Source organism: Cervus elaphus, chromosome 33 (genome assembly GCF_910594005.1).
Source record: "Cervus elaphus chromosome 33, mCerEla1.1, whole genome shotgun sequence".
NCBI classification, from domain to species: Eukaryota; Metazoa; Chordata; class Mammalia; order Artiodactyla; family Cervidae; genus Cervus; species Cervus elaphus.
In genome coordinates, this window is record NC_057847.1 from 7,219,543 (window position 1) to 7,236,615 (window position 17,073).

At 59.1% G+C, this 17,073-nt stretch overlaps 3 pseudogenes; all 3 read left to right on the forward strand.

Moving 5' to 3' along the window:
- The first annotated feature begins 1,134 nt into the window (after positions 1-1,134).
- On the forward strand, positions 1,135-1,253 carry LOC122688876 (annotated as a pseudogene).
- Positions 1,254-7,492: 6,239 nt separating this feature from the next.
- Positions 7,493-7,611, forward strand: LOC122688781 (annotated as a pseudogene).
- Positions 7,612-14,073: 6,462 nt separating this feature from the next.
- On the forward strand, positions 14,074-14,192 carry LOC122688887 (annotated as a pseudogene).
- Positions 14,193-17,073: the final 2,881 nt, after the last annotated feature.

Here is a 17,073-nt window from a genome sequence, read left to right on the forward strand (position 1 = left end):
AGGAAATACACGTAGACCGGACTCCTATGAATAAAGACAGGTGCCATTAGAGAGAAAATAACCTACTAGGTTCATTTAGTTCTATTATTGCGCTTCTCCTTGGGAGTTAAAAATAAGAGTACTTCTGGAGAAACTGACAAAGCTGTGATTTATCTTAATAAAAGACTTCTGATGGAGATCTTGAAACCTGTTTTCTGAAAGAAATGAGTTATAAATATATTTCTTAAGCCTGGTGGCAACGTTTCTAATGACAGAATTCATCTCCCATGCAGCTCAATGAGTCCCTGTTTTTAAACAAGAGAATGAATGAAAGCGTTGAGTGCAGCAGCCATGAGATTCCCTACCGTCACAGCTCACAGTAAGGCAAGAAGGATCAAAGTAACTGTTGTCTGTCTGTTTTAGCAGTTGGTGACAATCCAGTAGATCCTGTCTTCAATTCACGTAGAACTCTTTAAGGAAGAGTGTGAAGGCCCTCAGGAAGGTCCCGTGCTTGGCGGGCGGCGTGGGGACAAGGGGGGCCGCGGTGGGGCGAAGGGGTGGGGCTGAGGCGCTGGGGTGGACCGCGCAGGTGGCTCGCGGTGGGTTTGGGCCCTGGGCAGGTGCCGGGCAGGATGGGCACTCAGGGCCCCGGCTGCGCTACGCCTACGCCCGCGGGAGGCTCAGAGGACCGAGGGCCGCGGTCCGCGGCGGGCCCGAATCAGACACCTCCGGGGCCACGTGGCCCTGAGCCTGGAAGGCGAGTGGGGCGGGGCGCGGGCGCCGACAGGGGGCGGGCCTGGAGAGGCCCAGGGCGGGAGGGCGCCGAGACCTCCGCGCCCCTCACCCCAACCCCAGGCCCAGGCATGCACTGCCAGCCGGCCACTCGGGGTCCAGGAAGCCCTCCGGGGCCCCGGGCCGGGCCAGGCGGGTTCTGGCCGGGCTTGGCGGTGTGCGGAGGCCGGGCGGCGTCGGACGGCCGCCGGGCTGCCGGCACTGGCCGACCGGAGTCCGGTCGCAGGTCGTGCGGCTCAAGTGCAGCCCGCGGCCCTTGGAGAGGTGTGGCCGGCTGGCCTGACCGGCAGGCAAGTCAGACCAAAAGGGAGGCGCAACGCAGGGCTCTTAAGGTTCTTAAGGCGCCTGGCTGCAGCCACCTCCGTCTAGGGCCATACCACCCTGAACGCGCCAGATCTTGTCTGATCTGGGAAGCGAAGCAGGGTCTGGCCTGGTTAGTACTTGGGTGGGAGACCGCCTGGGAATACCGGGTGCTGTAGGCTTCCTGCCTCCCCTGTCCTTTAGCCCTGGCTCCCCCGGCGCGGTTGGCCGCCCCGAGCCCCACCTGCCCCTGGCCCCTCGCACCTGGCGCACTCAGAGCCGTCGCCTGCCTTCCAGCCGGCCGGCCAGCCGGCCTGCCGGCGGCCCTCGAAGACAGCAGCGGCCCAACTCTTGGGTCCCCGCAGCCCCAGCCCCTCCCCCGGTGGGTGGCCGGGGCCCCGACTCCCGCCGCAGGCCTGGGTTGCCTCCGGATTTGGCTTCCAGGAAACCAGATGACAGTCGGGTCTCCATCTGGGGCTCCCTTGGCATGCCTCAGGCAGTCCCGGGGGCTGCCCCAGCCCGAGCCCCAGCCCAGTACTCCCAGGCGACCGTTCGCGCGCGCGCGCGCGCACACACACACACACACACACACACACACACACACACACACACACAGACACACAAAGACACACACAGAAACACACAGACACACCCCGCCCCGGACAGGTGAAGAGCTGCAAAGCACAGGGAAGGGAGACTCAGAAAGAGGGGAGAGAGTCCTAGTCTGGCAGAGACCACCCTCACAACCCTCACGTTCGGTTTCAAAAGCCCCGTGGTCCAGTGAAGAACAGGGCGGATGTAGATAGAGTGGTGGCGGAGTCAGCCAATGCACAGACAGCGAGGGCGGAGCGCGCGCAGCGAGCCTCTGACGGCGGGCGGCGTGCGACGCAGTCGGGCCCCCTACGCGCTGCGCCCGGAGCGGCGGTCGGTATCGGTGCTGGAGACGGCGGCGGCGACGGTTTCGTGGCGGCCGCGCGCTGCTCTCTGAGCGGCGGGTGGTGGTGCGGCCTAGCCCCTCACTCCTGACACTTTCCCTCCCCCAGCGCACCGCGGTAAGTCGGGGGCCGGGGTGGTGGAGGCCGGAGACCGGCGGGCTCCTCCTCCACTCTGGGAGGGCGGGTGGGCGGGTGCGCGGGGCGTCCCAGGCCCTCTCGGCGCCCCAGTCTCGCGCCCCAGTCTCGCGCCTTCTGCCCTGGGGGAGCGGGCCCCGAGGCCTGGCCCTTGAGGCTCTGAGGAGGGATTGCTCTCTGTGGGGTCTGGGCCCGGGGCTCTGGCGTCAAAGCCTCCCTTGAGTGAGCGTTTCTCGAGCAGGTTGGACTCCTTCATTTGCCCGGCAGTGGTTAGGTGGGCAGGCCCTCTGCGGGAGCAGCGCCTTGAAACCCCGAGGGACGGTTTCCTCAGCACTTCGCTGATCACCGTGCGGGATTGGGCTTTCTTTGTTTTGGCTTCTCCAAGGAGAGATTTGCAACCCCAGGGGAGGGTGAGTGGGTCGGGAGTTTGTGAGCTTATGAAAACTGCATCTGAGAAAACTAAGGTCATTGAATGGAGTGAAACCTTCCTTTTTGTTCTCCCACGTGTCCCGCGTAAAGCTAGGCGAGAAACGGTGTGGTTTCTGGATTACTTACTCTAGGCATAAGGACCTTGGAAATTAACTCAATTAAGTATATGAACAATGTTTCTTGAGAATTTGGCACATTCTCTGTGTTTAGAATTGAACCGAAGTATTGTTCATTTGTGTCTTTTACCCATGAGATACTCATAACACCCCTCCCCAAGATTTAACAATCAAGAATGTCCTCAAACATTGTCAAATGTTACTTGGGAGGCAAAACTGCCTCTCAGTGAGACTGCTGCTGTACAGAGAATATTCCCAATATTTCAATAAAAACATCTTACCTTTAAAAAAAAGAAGAAGAAGAAGAAAGAGGGAGAGAGAGACAGCAAGAGGACCACACAGATTCCCCACCCCCAGCCCCACCCCCACGCCTCCACACCCTCCCCCGTCCATCGTGGGTATGCACCCGGGCCCCGGTCGGCCTGACCACAGCCTGGCCCACCGACACCCTCACACACACACACTCTCACACACTCACCCTCTGGTCTGGGGGCGGGGGCTGGGTCTTGCCTTAGGTAGCCAAGCTGAAGGGGACCTTTGAGACTTCGGCTGCGAGGAAGTCTTGGGGACCCCACGGGGGACTGCCAGCCCCGGGGCACCGCGTCCAGCCTGGGCCGCCCCAAGGGAACGCCCCCTCCCTTGGGGAAGCGGCTTCTTCCGCAGGGCCTCTCTCTGGGGTGGTCACGGTTGTGCCAGTGTGTCTGTCGCGGATCGGATGCCATCCTCTCTCCCGTGTCTGTCTCCCTCTGTGTGTCTCCACCTGTGTGTGTGTGTGTGTGTGTGTGTGCGTGTGTGTGTCCGCGCGCGTGTCTGTCTTCATCTCCCTCTGGCCGTCTGGGAGTCTGTCTCTGAACCTTCGTCTCTTTCTGCCTCTGAGTCTCCTGACCCCCGGCCTCTCACAGGCGCTGTGGGTCTGGCTCTGGCTGAGGAGCTTGCGCCGGCCGGCTGTCTCCCTTGGCCTGGGTGCGTGCGAGTGTCTATGTGTGTGTGTCCGTGTCCGTGCCCCTGCCTGTCGCTCGTCCGGTCTCTCAGGAAGGTCCTGTGCTTGGCGGGCGGCGTGGGGACAAGGGGGGGCCGCGGTCGGGCGAAGGGGCGGGGCTGCCGCGCTCCAGTCGCCGGCGGCGGCCCGCCCGCAAGCCAGACACCTCCGGGGCCACTTGGGCCTGAGCAGCGATCCGGAGGGGTGGGTGCGGGACCTGAGCGGGGGGCGGGCCTGGAGAGGCCCAGGGTGGGTGGGCCCCGAGACCTCCGCGCCCCTCACCCCAACCCCCAGCCCAGGCCTGCACGCCCGACCGGCCGGCCGCTCGTGGTCCCGGCAACCCTCCGGGCCCCCGGGCCGGGCCAGGCTTGCTTGCCAGGGTGGCGGTGTGCGGGGACGGGGCGGCGTCGGCCGGGCTGCCGGGCCTGGCCGGCCCGAGTTCGGTCGCTGGTCGTGCGGCTCAAGTGCAGCGCGCGCCCCGTGGGAAGGTGCGGCCCGGGCTGGCTCGACCGGCACGTCAGAGCGAGAGGGAGGCGCAGCGCAGGGCTTTGAAGGCGCCTGGCGCCAGCCGCCTCCCTCTGATGAGATCATACCACCCTGAACGGGCCAGATGTCTTCTGATCTGGGAAACTAAGCAGGGTTAGTTAGTACTTGGATGGGAGACCCCCTAGTAGTTAGGAGCTCCAGGCTTTTGCACAAAGTAGACGACAAGCCAACGTATAGGTGATGAAACGTTTATCGTGAAAAATCCAATGAAACCTGAATTCAAAGATGGTTTATGGCATAGAAGCAAGTGTTTTCCATTAGGTTCCTCCTCCCCCACCCCCCCGGAATTAACTTGCCTGATGGTTTCCCATTAGCATAATGCTTAGTTTTTATTCCTTCTTTCCTTGTCTGTATCCATCTTTTTGCATCATCATGTGGTGCCTTATTGGCATAATTTTCCGCCTTTTGTCTTTTTTGTAACTTTTCGAAAAAGGACTTCTTAGGCATTAACATACTGATATTTCCGTAAGGGGGAACTACTTCTTCCCTACAACTGCATTGAAAAAATTTGACGTTGAGAAAATCTGTTTTAATGTAGCAGGATTATTATTTTATCTTTCCAATCTAGCATTTGTTAAATCCTTAACTGCTGATAAGTGTTCAGGCTTCCCTGGTGGCTCAGCTGGTGAAGAATCCACCTGGCATGCAGGAGACCTGGGTTCGATCCCTGGGTTGCAGAGACCCCCTGGAGAAGGGAACGGCTACCCACTCTAGTATTCGGGCCTGGAGAATTCCATGGACTGTATAGTCCCTGCGTTCGCAGAGTCAGACATGACTGAGCGACTTTCACGGGTCACCAACAACGGTTCAGCCTGAAATAAGAACTTTCAAAAATCTTTGAACACAGACGCTCTAACTTATTTTCCCTCTGGGATCAATATCCTGCATTTCCTTTCAGGTTAGGTATACACAATAGGCACAGAACTCTCTTTTTATGTATTTTATGTGCATATAAATTAACATCCTAGCAAATTTAAAAGAGAAACACTAAAGACAGTATTGCACAGAGCAGTCTCTGTTAAATGCCCCATTATCTCACTGAAGTTCCTATACACATGCAGGGACTGAAGGAGGACAGGAAGATGGCAGAAGAGCAACCCGCGAGCCACTGCTGTGTCTGTGCACATCAACTACAGACTGCAAGGTAAGGACCGTATTTTACATAAATAGAAACATCGTTACAATTCAGATTTCCTTTTTAAGTTGCCTCCATAATTGGTTTGCAATAGCAACAGATTCTCCCCTTTCTTCATAGCCATACGCCAACACGTATCATTTTTAAAAATCTATTAATGTCAGACAAAACCATCACAATGCTTCAGGAGTGACTTCAAGAAAACTCCAGTCAAGTCACAGTACTCAGGCAGGTGGGTTTAATAAACAAGTCCTAGGTAGATATCAATCCACCTCAAAGTGGGCAGTAATGTTGGAACACATCTAGGATTTCCTTTTTAAACACACGCTCCAAGGAAAGCAGTACTGAATTTACCAGAGGAACGGTAAAAAGAGGACATCACTGGAAGGGAGTTTACACAGCCAGTCTGGCCCTGCGGTCTGACGCTGGGGCAGCATCTGTCTGCTCGCTTGGCCCCTGTGTCCCTCGGGGAGGACACGGGCTCGGGAGTGCAGAACAGTGTCATCACCAGGACTGCCCGGAGCTGCTGCGAACATCCAGAAAGTTGCACTTGAAGAGTTCTTTAGAGGGCTTCCCTGGTCATCCAGTGGCTGCTCCCAATGCAGGGGCCTGGTTCCATCTCTGGCCAGTGAACTAGATCCCATACACTGCAAGTAAGAGTTTGCACGCCACAATTAAAGATCCCATGTGTGGCAACCAAGACCTAGTGCAGCTTACAACAAAGAAAAAGGCACCACACGTTCTTCAGAAAGTGCTATAAAAGGCTATGAACGATTGCTTCTACGAAGCAAATAGTAAGAAATACGTGTATTAGTTGCTCAGTTGTGTCCGAGTCTTTGTGACTCCATGGACTATGTAGCCTTCCAAGTTCCCCTGTCCGTGGAATTCTCTAGGCAAGAATACTGGAAGAGGTCGCCATTCCCTTCTCCAGGCGATCTTCTCAACCCAGCCGTGGAACCCAGGTCTCCTGCATTGCAGACAGATTCTTCACCACCTGAGCCACCAGGGAAGCCCAGGAAATACGTAGACCGGACTCCTATGAATAAAGACAGGTGCCATTAGAGAGAAAATAACCTACTAGGTTCATTTAGTTCTATTATTGCGCTTCTCCTTGGGAGTTAAAAATAAGAGTACTTCTGGAGAAACTGACAAAGCTGTGATTTATCTTAATAAAAGACTTCTGATGGAGATCTTGAAACCTGTTTCCTGAAAGAAATGAGTTATAAATATATTTCTTAAGCCTGGTGGCAACGTTTCTAATGACAGAATTCATCTCCCATGCAGCTCAATGAGTCCCTGTTTTTAAACAAGAGAATGAATGAAAGCGTTGAGTGCAGCAGCCATGAGATTCCCTACCGTCACAGCTCACAGTAAGGCAAGAAGGATCAAAGTAACTGTTGTCTGTCTGTTTTAGCAGTTGGTGACAATCCAGTAGATCCTGTCTTCAATTCACGTAGAACTCTTTAAGGAAGAGTGTGAAGGCCCTCAGGAAGGTCCCGTGCTTGGCGGGCGGCGTGGGGACAAGGGGGGCCGCGGTGGGGCGAAGGGGTGGGGCTGAGGCGCTGGGGTGGACCGCGCAGGTGGCTCGCGGTGGGTTTGGGCCCTGGGCAGGTGCCGGGCAGGATGGGCACTCAGGGCCCCGGCTGCGCTACGCCTACGCCCGCGGGAGGCTCAGAGGACCGAGGGCCGCGGTCCGCGGCGGGCCCGAATCAGACACCTCCGGGGCCACGTGGCCCTGAGCCTGGAAGGCGAGTGGGGCGGGGCGCGGGCGCCGACAGGGGGCGGGCCTGGAGAGGCCCAGGGCGGGAGGGCGCCGAGACCTCCGCGCCCCTCACCCCAACCCCAGGCCCAGGCATGCACTGCCAGCCGGCCACTCGGGGTCCAGGAAGCCCTCCGGGGCCCCGGGCCGGGCCAGGCGGGTTCTGGCCGGGCTTGGCGGTGTGCGGAGGCCGGGCGGCGTCGGACGGCCGCCGGGCTGCCGGCACTGGCCGACCGGAGTCCGGTCGCAGGTCGTGCGGCTCAAGTGCAGCCCGCGGCCCTTGGAGAGGTGTGGCCGGCTGGCCTGACCGGCAGGCAAGTCAGACCAAAAGGGAGGCGCAACGCAGGGCTCTTAAGGTTCTTAAGGCGCCTGGCTGCAGCCACCTCCGTCTAGGGCCATACCACCCTGAACGCGCCAGATCTTGTCTGATCTGGGAAGCGAAGCAGGGTCTGGCCTGGTTAGTACTTGGGTGGGAGACCGCCTGGGAATACCGGGTGCTGCAGGCTTCCTGCCTCCCCTGTCCTTTAGCCCTGGCTCCCCCGGCGCGGTTGGCCGCCCCGAGCCCCACCTGCCCCTGGCCCCTCGCACCTGGCGCGCTCAGAGCCGTCGCCTGCCTTCCAGCCGGCCGGCCAGCCGGCCTGCCGGCGGCCCTCGAAGACAGCAGCAGCCCAACTCTTGGGTCCCCGCAGCCCCAGCCCCTCCCCCGGTGGATGGCCGGGCCCCGACTCCCGCCGCAGGCCTGGGTTGCCTCCGGATTTGCCTTCCAGGAAACCAGATGACAGTCGGGTCTCCATCTGGGGCTCCCTTGGCATGCCTCAGGCAGTCCCGGGGGCTGCCCCAGCCCGAGCCCCAGCCCAGTACTCCCAGGCGACCGTTCGCGCGCGCGCGCGCGCGCACACACACACACACACACACACACACACAGAGACACACAAAGACACACACAGAAACACACAGACACACCCCGCCCCGGACAGGTGAAGAGCTGCAAAGCACAGGGAAGGGAGACTCAGAAAGAGGGGAGAGAGTCCTAGTCTGGCAGAGACCACCCTCACAACCCTCACGTTCGGTTTCAAAAGCCCCGTGGTCCAGTGAAGAACAGGGCGGATGTAGATAGAGTGGTGGCGGAGTCAGCCAATGCACAGACAGCGAGGGCGGAGCCCGCGCAGCGAGCCTCTGACGGCGGGCGGCGTGCGACGCAGTCGGGCCCCCTACGCGCTGCGCCCGGAGCGGCGGTCGGTATCGGTGCTGGAGACGGCGGCGGCGACGGTTTCGTGGCGGCCGCGCGCTGCTCTCTGAGCGGCGGGTGGTGGTGCGGCCTAGCCCCTCACTCCTGACACTTTCCCTCCCCCAGCGCACCGCGGTAAGTCGGGGGCCGGGGTGGTGGAGGCCGGAGACCGGCGGGCTCCTCCTCCACTCTGGGAGGGCGGGTGGGCGGGTGCGCGGGGCGTCCCAGGCCCTCTCGGCGCCCCAGTCTCGCGCCCTATCGCGCACCTTCTGCCCTGAGGGAGCGGGCCCCGAGGCCTGGCCCCTGAGGCTCTGAGGAGGGATTGCTGTCTGTGGGGTCTGGGCCCGGGGCTCTGGCGTCAGAGCCTCCCTTGAGTGAGCGTTTCTCGAGCAGGTTGGACTCCTTCATTTGCCCGGCAGTGGTTAGGTGGGCAGGCCCTCTGCGGGAGCAGCGCCTTGAAACCCCGAGGGACGGTTTCCTCAGCACTTCGCTGATCACCGTGCGGGATTGGGCTTTCTTTGTTTTGGCTTCTCCAAGGAGAGATTTGCAACCCCAGGGGAGGGTGAGTGGGTCGGGAGTTTGTGAGCTTATGAAAACTGCATCTGAGAAAACTAAGGTCATTGAATGGAGTGAAACCTTCCTTTTTGTTCTCCCACGTGTCCCGCGTAAAGCTAGGCGAGAAACGGTGTGGTTTCTGGATTACTTACTCTAGGCATAAGGACCTTGGAAATTAAGTCAATTAAGTGTATGAACAATGTTTCTTGAGAATTTGGCACATTCTCTGTGTTTAGAATTGAACCGAAGTATTGTTCATTTGTGTCTTTTACCCATGAGATACTCATAACACCCCTCCCCAAGATTTAACAATCAAGAATGTCCTCAAACATTGTCAAATGTTACTTGGGAGGCAAAACTGCCTCTCAGTGAGACTGCTGCTGTACAGAGAATATTCCCAATATTTCAATAAAAACATCTTACCTTTAAAAAAAAGAAGAAGAAGAAGAAAGAGGGAGAGAGAGACAGCAAGAGGACCACACAGATTCCCCACCCCCAGCCCCACCCCCACGCCTCCACACCCTCCCCCGTCCATCGTGGGTATGCACCCGGGCCCCGGTCGGCCTGACCACAGCCTGGCCCACCGACACCCTCACACACACACACTCTCACACACTCACCCTCTGGTCTGGGGGCGGGGGCTGGGTCTTGCCTTAGGTAGCCAAGCTGAAGGGGACCTTTGAGACTTCGGCTGCGAGGAAGTCTTGGGGACCCCACGGGGGACTGCCAGCCCCGGGGCACCGCGTCCAGCCTGGGCCGCCCCAAGGGAACGCCCCCTCCCTTGGGGAAGCGGCTTCTTCCGCAGGGCCTCTCTCTGGGGTGGTCACGGTTGTGCCAGTGTGTCTGTCGCGGATCGGATGCCATCCTCTCTCCCGTGTCTGTCTCCCTCTGTGTGTCTCCACCTGTGTGTGTGTGTGTGTGTGTGTGTGTGTGTGTGTGTGTGTGTGTGTGTGTGTGTCCGCGCGCGTGTCTGTCTTCATCTCCCTCTGGCCGTCTGGGAGTCTGTCTCTGAACCTTCGTCTCTTTCTGCCTCTGAGTCTCCTGATCCCCGGCGGATCGGATGCCATCCTCTCTCCCGTGTCTGTCTCCCTCTGTGTGTCTCCACCTGTGTGTGTGTGTGTGTGTGTGTGTGTGTGTGTGTGTGTGTGTGTGTGTGTGTGTGTGTGTGTGTGTGTCCGCGCGCGTGTCTGTCTTCATCTCCCTCTGGCCGTCTGGGAGTCTGTCTCTGAACCTTCGTCTCTTTCTGCCTCTGAGTCTCCTGATCCCCGGCCTCTCACAGGCGCTGTGGGTCTGGCTCTGGCTGAGGAGCTTGCGCCTGCCGGCTGTCTCCCTTGGCCTGGGTGCGTGCGAGTGTCTATGTGTGTGTGTCCGTGTCCGTGCCCCTGCCTGTCGCTCGTCCGGTCTCTCAGGAAGGTCCTGTGCTTGGCGGGCGGCGTGGGGACAAGGGGGGGCCGCGGTCGGGCGAAGGGGCGGGGCTGCCGCGCTCCAGTCGCCGGCGGCGGCCCGCCCGCAAGCCAGACACCTCCGGGGCCACTTGGGCCTGAGCAGCGATCCGGAGGGGTGGGTGCGGGACCTGAGCGGGGGGCGGGCCTGGAGAGGCCCAGGGTGGGTGGGCGCCGAGACCTCCGCGCCCCTCACCCCAACCCCCAGCCCAGGCCTGCACGCCCGACCGGCCGGCCGCTCGTGGTCCCGGCAACCCTCCGGGCCCCCGGGCCGGGCCAGGCTTGCTTGCCAGGGTGGCGGTGTGCGGGGACGGGGCGGCGTCGGCCGGGCTGCCGGGCCTGGCCGGCCCGAGTTCGGTCGCTGGTCGTGCGGCTCAAGTGCAGCGCGCGCCCCGTGGGAAGGTGCGGCCCGGGCTGGCTCGACCGGCACGTCAGAGCGAGAGGGAGGCGCAGCGCAGGGCTTTGAAGGCGCCTGGCGCCAGCCGCCTCCCTCTGATGAGATCATACCACCCTGAACGGGCCAGATGTCTTCTGATCTGGGAAACTAAGCAGGGTTAGTTAGTACTTGGATGGGAGACCCCCTAGTAGTTAGGAGCTCCAGGCTTTTGCACAAAGTAGACGACAAGCCAACGTATAGGTGATGAAACGTTTATCGTGAAAAATCCAATGAAACCTGAATTCAAAGATGGTTTATGGCATAGAAGCAAGTGTTTTCCATTAGGTTCCTCCTCCCCCACCCCCCCCGGAATTAACTTGCCTGATGGTTTCCCATTAGCATAATGCTTAGTTTTTATTCCTTCTTTCCTTGTCTGTATCCATCTTTTTGCATCATCATGTGGTGCCTTATTGGCATAATTTTCCGCCTTTTGTCTTTTTTGTAACTTTTCGAAAAAGGACTTCTTAGGCATTAACATACTGATATGTCCATAAGGGGGAACTACTTCTTCCCTACAACTGCATTGAAAAAATTTGACGTTGAGAAAATCTGTTTTAATGTAGCAGGATTATTATTTTATCTTTCCAATCTAGCATTTGTTAAATCCTTAACTGCTGATAAGTGTTCAGGCTTCCCTGGTGGCTCAGCTGGTGAAGAATCCACCTGGCATGCAGGAGACCTGGGTTCGATCCCTGGGTTGCAGAGACCCCCTGGAGAAGGGAACGGCTACCCACTCTAGTATTCGGGCCTGGAGAATTCCATGGACTGTATAGTCCATGCGTTCGCAGAGTCAGACATGACTGAGCGACTTTCACGGGTCACCAACAACGGTTCAGCCTGAAATAAGAACTTTCAAAAATCTTTGAACACAGACGCTCTAACTTATTTTCCCTCTGGGATCAATATCCTGCATTTCCTTTTAGGTTAGGTATACACAATAGGCACAGAACTCTCTTTTTATGTATTTTATGTGCATATAAATTAACATCCTAGCAAATTTAAAAGAGAAACACTAAAGACAGTATTGCACAGAGCAGTCTCTGTTAAATGCCCCATTATCTCACTGAAGTTCCTATACACATGCAGGGACTGAAGGAGGACAGGAAGATGGCAGAAGAGCAACCCGCGAGCCACTGCTGTGTCTGTGCACATCAACTACAGACTGCAAGGTAAGGACCGTATTTTACATAAATAGAAACATAGTTACAATTCAGATTTCCTTTTTAAGTTGCCTCCATAATTGGTTTGCAATAGCAACAGATTCTCCCCTTTCTTCATAGCCATACGCCAACACGTATCATTTTTAAAAATCTATTAATGTCAGACAAAACCATCACAATGCTTCAGGAGTGACTTCAAGAAAACTCCAGTCAAGTCACAGTACTCAGGCAGGTGGGTTTAATAAACAAGTCCTAGGTAGATATCAATCCACCTCAAAGTGGGCAGTAATGTTGGAACACATCTAGGATTTCCTTTTTAAACACACGCTCCAAGGAAAGCAGTACTGAATTTACCAGAGGAACGGTAAAAAGAGGACATCACTGGAAGGGAGTTTGCACAGCCAGTCTGGCCCTGCGGTCTGACGCTGGGGTAGCATCTGTCTGCTCGCTTGGCCCCTGTGTCCCTCGGGGAGGACACGGGCTCGGGAGTGCAGAACAGTGTCATCACCAGGACTGCCCGGAGCTGCTGCGAACATCCAGAAAGTTGCACTTGAAGAGTTCTTTAGAGGGCTTCCCTGGTCATCCAGTGGCTGCTCCCAATGCAGGGGCCTGGGTTCCATCTCTGGCCAGTGAACTAGATCCCATACACTGCAAGTAAGAGTTTGCACGCCACAATTAAAGATCCCATGTGTGGCAACCAAGACCTAGTGCAGCTTACAACAAAGAAAAAGGCACCACACGTTCTTTAGAAAGTGCTATAAAAGGCTATGAACGATTGCTTCTACGAAGCAAATAGTAAGAAATACGTGTATTAGTTGCTCAGTTGTGTCCGAGTCTTTGTGACTCCATGGACTATGTAGCCTTCCAAGTTCCCCTGTCCGTGGAATTCTCTAGGCAAGAATACTGGAAGAGGTCGCCATTCCCTTCTCCAGGCGATCTTCTCAACCCAGCCGTGGAACCCAGGTCTCCTGCATTGCAGACAGATTCTTCACCACCTGAGCCACCAGGGAAGCCCAGGAAATACGTAGACCGGACTCCTATGAATAAAGACAGGTGCCATTAGAGAGAAAATAACCTACTAGGTTCATTTAGTTCTATTATTGTGCTTCTCCTTGGGAGTTAAAAATAAGAGTACTTCTGGAGAAACTGACAAAGCTGTGATTTATCTTAATGAAAGACTTGTGATGGAGATCTTGAAACCTGTTTCCTGAAAGAAATGAGTTATAAATATATTTCTTAAGCCTGGTGGCAACGTTTCTAATGACAGAATTCATCTCCCATGCAGCTCAATGAGTCCCTGTTTTTAAACAAGAGAATGAATGAAAGCGTTGAGTGCAGCAGCCATGAGATTCCCTACCGTCACAGCTCACAGTAAGGCAAGAAGGATCAAAGTAACTGTTGTCTGTCTGTTTTAGCAGTTGGTGACAATCCAGTAGATCCTGTCTTCAATTCACGTAGAACTCTTTAAGGAAGAGTCTGAAGGCCCTCAGGAAGGTCCCGTGCTTGGCGGGCGGCGTGGGGACAAGGGGGGCCGCGGTGGGGCGAAGGGGCGGGGCTGAGGCGCTCCGGTGGACGGCGCCGGGGGCTTGCGGTGGGTTTGGGCCCCGGGCAGGTGCCGGGCAGGATGGGCGCTCAGGGCCCCGGCTGCGCTATGCCTACGCCCGCGGGAGGCTCAGAGGACCGAGGGCCGCGGTCCGCGGCGGGCCCGAATCAGACACCTCCGGGGCCACGTGGCCCTGAGCCTGGAAGGCGAGTGGGGCGGGGCGCGGGCGCCGACAGGGGGCGGGCCTGGAGAGGCCCAGGGCGGGAGGGCGCCGAGACCTCCGCGCCCCTCACCCCAACCCCAGGCCCAGGCATGCACTGCCAGCCGGCCACTCGGGGTCCAGGAAGCCCTCCGGGGCCCTGGGCCGGGCCAGGCGGGTTCTGGCCGGGCTTGGCGGTGTGCGGAGGCCGGGCGGCGTCGGACGGCCGCCGGGCTGCCGGCACTGGCCGACCGGAGTCCGGTCGCAGGTCGTGCGGCTCAAGTGCAGCCCGCGGCCCTTGGAGAGGTGTGGCCGGCTGGCCTGACCGGCAGGCAAGTCAGACCAAAAGGGAGGCGCAACGCAGGGCTCTTAAGGTTCTTAAGGCGCCTGGCTGCAGCCACCTCCGTCTAGGGCCATACCACCCTGAACGCGCCAGATCTTGTCTGATCTGGGAAGCGAAGCAGGGTCTGGCCTGGTTAGTACTTGGGTGGGAGACCGCCTGGGAATACCGGGTGCTGTAGGCTTCCTGCCTCCCCTGTCCTTTAGCCCTGGCTCCCCCGGCGCGGTTGGCCGCCCCGAGCCCCACCTGCCCCTGGCCCCTCGCACCTGGCGCACTCAGAGCCGTCGCCTGCCTTCCAGCCGGCCGGCCAGCCGGCCTGCCGGCGGCCCTCGAAGACAGCAGCGGCCCAACTCTTGGGTCCCCGCAGCCCCAGCCCCTCCCCCGGTGGGTGGCCGGGGCCCCGACTCCCGCCGCAGGCCTGGGTTGCCTCCGGATTTGGCTTCCAGGAAACCAGATGACAGTCGGGTCTCCATCTGGGGCTCCCTTGGCATGCCTCAGGCAGTCCCGGGGGCTGCCCCAGCCCGAGCCCCAGCCCAGTACTCCCAGGCGACCGTTCGCGCGCGCGCGCGCGCGCACACACACACACACACACACACACACACACACACACAGACACACAAAGACACACACAGAAACACACAGACACACCCCGCCCCGGACAGGTGAAGAGCTGCAAAGCACAGGGAAGGGAGACTCAGAAAGAGGGGAGAGAGTCCTAGTCTGGCAGAGACCACCCTCACAACCCTCACGTTCGGTTTCAAAAGCCCCGTGGTCCAGTGAAGAACAGGGCGGATGTAGATAGAGTGGTGGCGGAGTCAGCCAATGCACAGACAGCGAGGGCGGAGCGCGCGCAGCGAGCCTCTGACGGCGGGCGGCGTGCGACGCAGTCGGGCCCCCTACGCGCTGCGCCCGGAGCGGCGGTCGGTATCGGTGCTGGAGACGGCGGCGGCGACGGTTTCGTGGCGGCCGCGCGCTGCTCTCTGAGCGGCGGGTGGTGGTGCGGCCTAGCCCCTCACTCCTGACACTTTCCCTCCCCCAGCGCACCGCGGTAAGTCGGGGGCCGGGGTGGTGGAGGCCGGAGACCGGCGGGCTCCTCCTCCACTCTGGGAGGGCGGGTGGGCGGGTGCGCGGGGCGTCCCAGGCCCTCTCGGCGCCCCAGTCTCGCGCCCCAGTCTCGCGCCTTCTGCCCTGGGGGAGCGGGCCCCGAGGCCTGGCCCTTGAGGCTCTGAGGAGGGATTGCTCTCTGTGGGGTCTGGGCCCGGGGCTCTGGCGTCAAAGCCTCCCTTGAGTGAGCGTTTCTCGAGCAGGTTGGACTCCTTCATTTGCCCGGCAGTGGTTAGGTGGGCAGGCCCTCTGCGGGAGCAGCGCCTTGAAACCCCGAGGGACGGTTTCCTCAGCACTTCGCTGATCACCGTGCGGGATTGGGCTTTCTTTGTTTTGGCTTCTCCAAGGAGAGATTTGCAACCCCAGGGGAGGGTGAGTGGGTCGGGAGTTTGTGAGCTTATGAAAACTGCATCTGAGAAAACTAAGGTCATTGAATGGAGTGAAACCTTCCTTTTTGTTCTCCCACGTGTCCCGCGTAAAGCTAGGCGAGAAACGGTGTGGTTTCTGGATTACTTACTCTAGGCATAAGGACCTTGGAAATTAACTCAATTAAGTATATGAACAATGTTTCTTGAGAATTTGGCACATTCTCTGTGTTTAGAATTGAACCGAAGTATTTTTCATTTGTGTATTTTACCCATGAGATACTCATAACACCCCTCCCCAAGATTTAACAATCAAGAATGTCCTCAAACATTGTCAAATGTTACTTGGGAGGCAAAACTGCCTCTCAGTGAGACTGCTGCTGTACAGAGAATATTCCCAATATTTCAATAAAAACATCTTACCTTTAAAAAAAAGAAGAAGAAGAAGAAAGAGGGAGAGAGAGACAGCAAGAGGACCACACAGATTCCCCACCCCCAGCCCCACCCCCACGCCTCCACACCCTCCCCCGTCCATCGTGGGTATGCACCCGGGCCCCGGTCGGCCTGACCACAGCCTGGCCCACCGACACCCTCACACACACACACTCTCACACACTCACCCTCTGGTCTGGGGGCGGGGGCTGGGTCTTGCCTTAGGTAGCCAAGCTGAAGGGGACCTTTGAGACTTCGGCTGCGAGGAAGTCTTGGGGACCCCACGGGGGACTGCCAGCCCCGGGGCACCGCGTCCAGCCTGGGCCGCCCCAAGGGAACGCCCCCTCCCTTGGGGAAGCGGCTTCTTCCGCAGGGCCTCTCTCTGGGGTGGTCACGGTTGTGCCAGTGTGTCTGTCGCGGATCGGATGCCATCCTCTCTCCCGTGTCTGTCTCCCTCTGTGTGTCTCCACCTGTGTGTGTGTGTGTGTGTGTGTGCGTGTGTGTGTCCGCGCGCGTGTCTGTCTTCATCTCCCTCTGGCCGTCTGGGAGTCTGTCTCTGAACCTTCGTCTCTTTCTGCCTCTGAGTCTCCTGACCCCCGGCCTCTCACAGGCGCTGTGGGTCTGGCTCTGGCTGAGGAGCTTGCGCCGGCCGGCTGTCTCCCTTGGCCTGGGTGCGTGCGAGTGTCTATGTGTGTGTGTCCGTGTCCGTGCCCCTGCCTGTCGCTCGTCCGGTCTCTCAGGAAGGTCCTGTGCTTGGCGGGCGGCGTGGGGACAAGGGGGGGGCCGCGGTCGGGCGAAGGGGCGGGGCTGCCGCGCTCCAGTCGCCGGCGGCGGCCCGCCCGCAAGCCAGACACCTCCGGGGCCACTTGGGCCTGAGCAGCGATCCGGAGGGGTGGGTGCGGGACCTGAGCGGGGGGCGGGCCTGGAGAGGCCCAGGGTGGGTGGGCGCCGAGACCTCCGCGCCCCTCACCCCAACCCCCAGCCCAGGCCTGCACGCCCGACCGGCCGGCCGCTCGTGGTCCCGGCAACCCTCCGGGCCCCCGGGCCGGGCCAGGCTTGCTTGCCAGGGTGGCGGTGTGCGGGGACGGGGCGGCGTCGGCCGGGCTGCCGGGCCTGGCCGGCCCGAGTTCGGTCGCTGGTCGTGCGGCTCAAGTGCAGCGCGCG